This window comes from Triticum urartu, chromosome 4A (assembly GCF_056163025.1).
Source record: "Triticum urartu cultivar PI428250 chromosome 4A, HENAU_Tu73, whole genome shotgun sequence".
Taxonomy (NCBI): Eukaryota; Viridiplantae; Streptophyta; class Magnoliopsida; order Poales; family Poaceae; genus Triticum; species Triticum urartu.
The window spans coordinates 112,151,610-112,159,878 of NC_141876.1; positions in this window are offsets into that span (position 1 = coordinate 112,151,610).

An 8,269-nucleotide genomic window follows, 5' to 3' on the forward strand; every position below is an offset into this window, starting at 1 on the left:
CAATCATAATCATACATGCTAGACAATTAGGGTTTAGCCATTACGATCTCGTGGTAGATCAACTCTTGTAACCCATATATTCATCAAAGTCAATCAAGCAGGACGTAGGATATTACCTCCATCAAGAGGGCCCGAACCTGGGTAAACATCGTGTCCCTGTCTCCTATTACCATCGGTCCCTAAATGCACAGTTCGGGACCCCCTACCCGAGATCTGCTAGTTTTGACACCGACACCCACCGTATAAGAATGCTGATTTCAGACGCCGCGTACAATTGTCGTAGGGCTCTGAGAATCAAATTCTTCATTAATTTCTTCACACTTGGAGGGTTAATCTTCATTGATTGAAGAAAAACTTTACTTCGTGTGTTGCACATCTAAGTCATTAATTTGCAGAAGTGTTAGGATGTGTGTCCTTTTCAAAGGACATTCGAAGATTCTAAGATATTTAGCTCACACCACAACTTGCTAAATCTCTTCTCATCCAAGGGCTTTGTGAAAATATCGGCTAGCTGTTCTTCAGTCTTCACATGCTCGATGGAGATATCGCCCTTCAACACATGATCACGAAGAAAATGACGACGAATCTGAATGTGCTTTGTCTTCGAGTGCTGAACTGGGTTATGAGCAATCTTGATGGCACTCTCATTGTCACAATACAGTGGCACATTCTTCACATTGATGCCGTAGTCCTTGAGAGTTTGCTTCATCCATAGCAATTGAGCACATCACGAACCAGCGGCAATGTACTCAGCTTCAGTAGTAGAAAGTGATATGCGATTCTGTTTCTTCGAAGACCACCAGACCAAGGATCGTCCGAGGAAATGGCATGTGCCTGATGTTGACTTGCGGTCCACACAATCACCAACATAGTCAGAATCTGAATATCCAATGATATCAAAAGTCGAGCTCTTGAGATACCATAATCCAAGTGTTGGAGTGTGAGCTACATATTGAAGAATATGCTTCACAACCTTATGGTGTGATTCCTTCGGTGTAGCTTGAAAACAGGCACACATGCAAACACTAAGCATAATATGTGGCCTAGATGCACATAAGTACAATAAAGAGCCAATCATGGAGCGGTATTCCTTTTGATCAAAGTCAATGCCATTTTCATCAGTGGATAGATGGCCATTTGTGGGCATAGGGATTTTGACGCCTTTGCAATCTTGCATGTCGAATTTCCTCAATACATCCTTGAGGTATTTCTCCTGAGATATGTAGATGTCGTTTCGTTGTTGAAGAATCTAAAGACCTAAGAATTTCAATTCTCCCATCATAGACATTTGATATTCTTCACTCATCATATAGGCAAATTTATCACTGTAACGTTGGTCAGTGCAACCAAAGATGATAGCATCAACATATATTTGGCACACGAATAGTTCATCATCATAGGTTTTGGTGAAGAGAATTGGGTCAAGTGAACTAGGTTTGAAGCCTTTCTTCATGAGGAATTCCTTCAAAGTATCATACCACGCCCGAGGGGCCTGCTTGAGACCATAGAGGGCCTTATTGAGTCTGAAGACTTTGTCAGGATCCTTTGGATCCTCAAAACCTAGGGTTGAGCAACATATACTTCTTCCTCAAGCTTACCATTGAGAAATGCATTTTTCACATCCATTTGATATAAGATGATATTATGATGGTTAGCATAAGCAAGTAATATGCCAATAGCCTCAAGTCTAGCAACAGGTGCAAAAGTTTCATCAAAATCAATTCCTTCAACCTGTGTGTAGCCTTTAGCTACCAGCCGTGCCTTATTCCTCACCACAAGGCCATTTTCATCTTGCTTGTTGTGGTAGATCCATTTGGTGTTGATGATATTGTGCTTGCAAGGGTCTGGTCGCTTGACAAGTTCCCACACATTGTTGAGCTCGAACTGATGTAATTCCTCTTGCATTGCTTGAATCCACGCAGGCTCTAGAAATGCTTCATCTACCTTAGTGGGATATGTGATAGAGACGAAAGCAAAGTGCCCACAAAAGTTAGACAAATGTGAAGCTTTTGAGCATGTGAGAGGACCTGGTGCTTTGATGTCATTGATGATTCTCTCAATCTGCACTTCATTAGTAACACGAGGATGAGCTGGTTGACGATGAGGAATTTGCTCACCATTTTCTTTAGAGCCATTTTCTTCAGGTGCACCAGCATGATGTTCTTCATGTTCTGGAATATATGACTTCTTAAGTAGATTCTTTGGTAGGAATGACATCCTCAGTAGCCTTGAACTTAATGGATTCCTCAGGTGGTATTTCATCTAGCACAGGAGGTAGGTGCTCTCTTTGCGAGCCATTAGTTTCATCGAACCGCACATCTACAATTTCAACAACCTTGTGGTGATAGGTGTTGAAGACTCTGTAGGTGTGCGATTCCTTACCATAACAAAGCATAAAACCTTCATGTGCTTTCGGTGCAAATTTAGAATTGTGACGAGGATCTCTAATCCAACATTGCGGTTCGTCATGTAACAGTCATAACCTAGGGTGACACATAACTAGCTCCAATTCATCAATGTAATGTAGGCATGTATTCCGAATATAGTCATACGTGCTTATGGAAAAGAACTTGCATGAGATCTTTTGTCCTACCCTCCCGTGGCAGCGGGTCCTAGCGGAAACAAAGGGATATTAAGGCCTCCTTTGTAACACCCCGGATGTAACTTTCCCAATTTGTACTCCAACTCTTGCCGTTTCCGGCGTTAAGTTAATTTATTTCCTCGGGTTCGGGTCTTTGTCTCCGTGTGTTGTTATCGTTGTCATGCATCTCATATCATGTCATCATGTGCATTGCATTTGCATACGTGTTCGTCTCATGCATTCGAGCATTTTCCCTGTTGTCCGTTTTGCATTCCGGCGCTTCGTTCTCCTCCGGTGGTCATTTCTACCTTTCTTTCGTGTGTCGAGATTAACATTTCCGGATTGGACCGAGACTTGCCAAGCGGCCTTGGTTTACTACCGGTAGACCGCCTGTCAAGTTTCGTACCATTTGGACTTCGTTTGATACTCCAACGGTTAACCAAGGGACCGAGAAGGCCTCGTGTGTGTTGCAGCCCAACACCCCTCCAATTTGGCCCAAAACCCACCTTAACCTGCTCCATCATCTAGATCGTTCGATCATGATCGCGTGGCCGAAAACCGCACCTCATTTCGACTCTCCTAGCTCCCTCTATGCCTATATAAACACCCCCTCCGAAATTCGCGGATCCCCCTTCCTCTAACCCTAGAAATCGTCTCCGCGCGGCCGGACATTGTCCGCACCGCGCCGGACAAAATCGCCGCAGCCAGCCACCGACCGCCACGTGGCCCGGGCGAGCCCCACTTCGCCGCCGCCGCCCGAGGCCCGGCCGAGCCCGCGGGAGGCCCTCCCGGGCCCATCTCCTCCGCGCCGCCTGCCCGATCTCGCCGAGCCGCCCCCACGGAGCCCGCCGCCGTCCGCCAACTTCGGCGCACCGCCCCGCCATGCAAGCTCGCCGCCCCGCTGCCGTTCTTCGCCGCCCCGCCGCCGTTTCGTCGCCGCCCCGCCGGATCCGGCTAGATCCGGCCGGAGAGAAGCCGCCGGTGCCCAGATCTCGTCGGCCCCCGCCCTCCTCGTCCTTCTCCGACCTCGCCGGAGCAGCCTCCCCTCGCCAGAGCAGCCGCCACCTCGCCGGATTCCACCTCGGTTCGCGTGCCGGGTCAAACCCTAGATCCGGAGGTCGATTTTTCTTCTAAGTCCCTGTGTTTTTTAGTTTCAAGTGCTCATGTTCATAGCCTCGTAACTTTGCATCCATAGCTCCGATTCATGCATATAGCATATCAAAATGTTCATCTCAGAGAGTACATCATTTCATTCCATTGCATCATTTTCATTTGAGTTCATCTTGATGCCCGAAATGCTGTTAGAAGAGGACTACTTGAGATAATTGTCAGATCTGCTGCTCCATTTAGCTTTTTGTCATTTTTGCCATGATTAATGTGTGCATGATATGCCCTGATGCTCTACATATGTTTTGTTAAGGGTTTTGTCATCTTTCCAGAGGTGCAACCCATGTATTTTTGTGATGTGTGTGGTGACTAGCACAAGCTTGCAAAGTGGTGCACTTGCTAATTCTGTTTTCAGGGACTTAGCATTTCCACTAAGTCCTTGAGCGGTTTATCTCATATGCTCATATGTTCATGTTGTTTCTTAGTGATCCGTGCCTCTTTTGAGGATGATCAGTAAGGATGTTTTGTTAATATTGTAGTGCTCTATCCATCCATGTCTTTGTTTGCAATTATGGAGCACCCTAACTTGAGTCAATCGAGCTCTACTTTTGCTACTTTGTGAATCTGGGCAGATTATCAACTTGTTTGCAATTTTGCCGATGATGTTGTAGTTGATCCGTGCATGCTATACTATTGTTCTTGCCATGTCTAGCTTGAATTTTGTGTGTTATTAATGGGTGTATGCTTGGCTTGTCATGACTTGCACCGTAGTGAGTGCATCAAGCTCGTAAACATGCCTACTTGATATCTGTTTTCAGCATGTTTCAGTTTTCACTAAGTCTGTGATTTGATTATGTTTTTGCTATGTTCACATGCTTGCAATTGTATTTTCTGATCCCTTTTGGCTCAAGGTCACTAAGGGACTTTTGTTAAGCTCTTTGAGTAGCTCCATTCCATGCTTTACTTTGCCATGTTCAGGTCCTGTAGCATGTAGTTTTGTTGCTCCGAAGAGCGCTACCTGATCTGAAATTCCAGACAAGTGTTGATTTCACAAAGTCTGAAATCTGTTTGCCATATGCATTTTTGCCATGCTTGTTTGAACCTGTTAATGGATGAATTGGCCGTAGCTCAGTGCTAGACTTTTGTTAAGCATCTTGAATGCATCTCTTCCATGTATTTTGTTGTCATGTTTGGGTGCTGTAGCATGTTCATTCCATTGCATTTAGATGGCTACTTGCTGTAAATCGCAGACCGGTGCCATATTTGAATCGCTTGCCATTTCCAAACCATAACTCCGATTCCGATGACCTTTATATCGTTTTCAAGCGATTTCATCTCATGTTTCCAGTGGCACAGTTGGATTCCCAAGTTGAGGCCAGGTTCTTGCATTTCCTGTCACATCTTGCATATGCATCCCGCATCGCATCCCGCATAGCATATCATCTTTGCAACATCGTGTTTGATCCTTGCACGTGGTTGATTGTTTCCTTGTTGCTTGTTTGTCTTGTTTGGGTAGAGCCGGGAGACGAGTTCGCTAATGAGGAGCCCGTTGAGTTTGCTTTCGAGGATCCAGTCAACTCTGACAACTGTGCAGGCAAGATGATCATACCCTCGAAATCACTACTATCTTTGCTATGCTAGATTGCTCGCTCTTTGCTATGACATTGCTATGATGCCTACCACTTGCTTTCAAGCCTCCCAAATTGCCATGTCAAACCTCTAACCCACCTTGTCCTAGCAAACCGTTGATTGGCTATGTTACCGCTTTGCTCAGCCCCTCTTATAGCGTTGCTAGTTGCAGGTGAAGATTGAAGGCCGTTCCTTGTTGGAACATTTATTTACTTGTTGGGATATCATTATATGATCTTGGTATCTTAATGCATCTATATACCTGGTAAAGGGTGGAAGGCTCGGCCTCTCGCCTAGTGTTCTGTTCCACTCTTGCCGCCCTAGTTTCCGTCATATCGGTGTTATGTTCCCGGATTTTGCGTTCCTTACGCGGTTGGGTTATAATGGGAACCCCTTGATAGTTTGCCTTGATTAAAGCTTTTCCAGCAATGCCCAACCTTGGTTTTACCATTCGCCACCTAGCCTCTTTTTCCCTTGGGTTTCCGAAGCCCGAGGGTCATCTTATTTAACCCCCCCCCCCCCGGCCAGTGCTCCTCTGAGTGTTGGTCCGAACTGAGCTGCCTGCGGGGCCACCTCGGGGAAACTTGAGGGTTGGTTTTACTCGTAGCTAGCCTCATCTGAGTGTGCCCTAAGAACGAGATATGTGCAGCTCCTATCGGGATTTGTCGGCACATTCGGGCGGTGTTGCTGGTCTTGTTTTAACCTGTCGAAATGTCTTGAAGAACCGAGATACCGAGTCTGATCGGAATGTTTTGGGAGGAGGTCTATTCCTTCGTTGACCGTGAGAGCTTGTCATGGGCTAAGTTGGGACTCCCCTGCAGGGATTTGAACTTTCGAAAGCCGTGCCCGCGGTTATGGGCAGATGGGAATTTGTTAATGTCCGATTGTAGATAACTTGAACCTTAACTTAATTAAAATGAATCAACTGAGTGTGTTACCGTGATGGCCTCTTCTCGGCGGAGTCCGGGAAGTGGACACGGTGTTGGAGTAATGTTTGCGCAGGTTGTTCTCTAGTTTCTCGCTCGCGCTTTGCTTCCTCTTCTCACTCTCTTTTGCGATCAGGATAGCCACCATATTTGCTAGTCGCTTGCTGTAGCTCCACTTACTTTTACCTTGCCTTACCTATAAGCTTAAATAGTCTTGATCGCGAGGGTGCGAGATTGCTGAGTCCCTGTGGCTCACAGATTACTATCACACCATATGCAGGGCCTGCTGATTCCGCTCCAGGTGATGCGCTCGAGCTCAAGTGGGAGTTCGACGAAGACTCTCAACGTTACTATGTTTCCTTTCCTGATGATCAGTAGTGGTGCCTAGTTGGGGGTGATAGGGACCGTGTCGCATGTTGGGTTATCCTTTATTTTGGCGCCATAGTCGGGCCATGAGTGTTTGGATGATGTAATGCTATTTATGTACTTGATTGACGTGGCGAGTGTAAGCCAACTATGTTATCTCCCCTTTATTATTTATATTACATAGGATGTTGTGAAGATTGCCTAACTTGCGACATATGCCTTCAATGCGATTATGTCTCTAAGTCGTGCCTCGACACGTGGGATCTATAGTCGCATCGAGGGCGTTACATCCTTTTAATAGAGTACCAGAACAAAGCATTAACACATAGTGAATACTCACCCTGTGCGTTCGGTTTATTCGGTTTACATGGTTCGATTTATACGGTTTTTCAGTTTGTATGGTATTAATACTTCGGTAAATATGGTATGAAATTAAAATACGGTTCGATTTCGTTATATACCAAATTATTTCGATATGATTCGGGTATATACCATAAAAACCAAAGTTGACACGAATTTGGAAATGACGTAGTAATAATTAGGAAATTTATGACTCAAAACACATACTATTCTACACAAATAGTATATGACTATATATATATAAGTATATATGCATGCATTGATTCATCTGTTGACGGTTATGGACGTGCTTAGCATTTTAAAAATAGAAAAATGACTATGTTACAAGAAAAAATTACTCGCTTAGTAGTGCACTTGACTCATGTACAAGAAAAATGACAACTTTTATGGTTGTTCATCTCAAGAAATATAAATTTATTTTTTACTTCGGTTTATTCGGTTAACCGTTCGGTTTTTCGGTATATACCATAAAAACCAAGTTCAAATCGGTATGAAAAGTTCATGCCATACCGAAACCAGAAACCATAAAAACCATAAAATTGGTTCGGTTCGGTTTATTTTCGGTATGGTTTTTCGGTTCGGTTTTTAAATGCACAGAGTACTGAATACATGAACTCCTCAAACTACGGTCATCACCGGGAGTGGTCCCGATTATTGTCACTTCGGGGTTGCCGGATCATAACACATAGTAGGTGACTATAGACTTGCCAGATCGGATCACGAACTCTCATATATTGATGAAAACATAATAGGTTCAGATCTGAAATCATGGCACTCCGGCCCTAGTGACAAGCATTAAGCATAGCAAAGTCATAGCAACATCAATCTCAGAACATAGTGGATACTAGGGATCAAACCCTAACAAAACTAACTCGATTACATCATAAATCTCATCCAACCCATCACCGTCCAGCAAGCCTACGATGGAATTACTCACGCACGGCGGTGAGCATCATGAAACTGGTGATGGAGGATGGTTGATGATGACGATGGCGATGGATTACCCTCTCCGAAGCCCCGAACGGACTCCAGATCAGCCCTCCCGAGAGAGTTTAGGGCTTGGCGGCGGCTCCGTATCGTAAAACGCGATGAATCCTTCTCTCTGTTTTTTCTCCCCGAAAGTGAATATATGGAGTCATGGTTGAGGTCGGTGGAGCGTCAGGGGGCCCACGAGGCAGGCGGGCGCACCCAGGGGGGTAGGGCGCGCCCCCCACCCTCGTGGACAGGTGGTGCCCCCCTAACGTGGATCTTCCTTCCAATATTTTTTATATATTCCAAAATAATTCTTCGTTGATTTTCA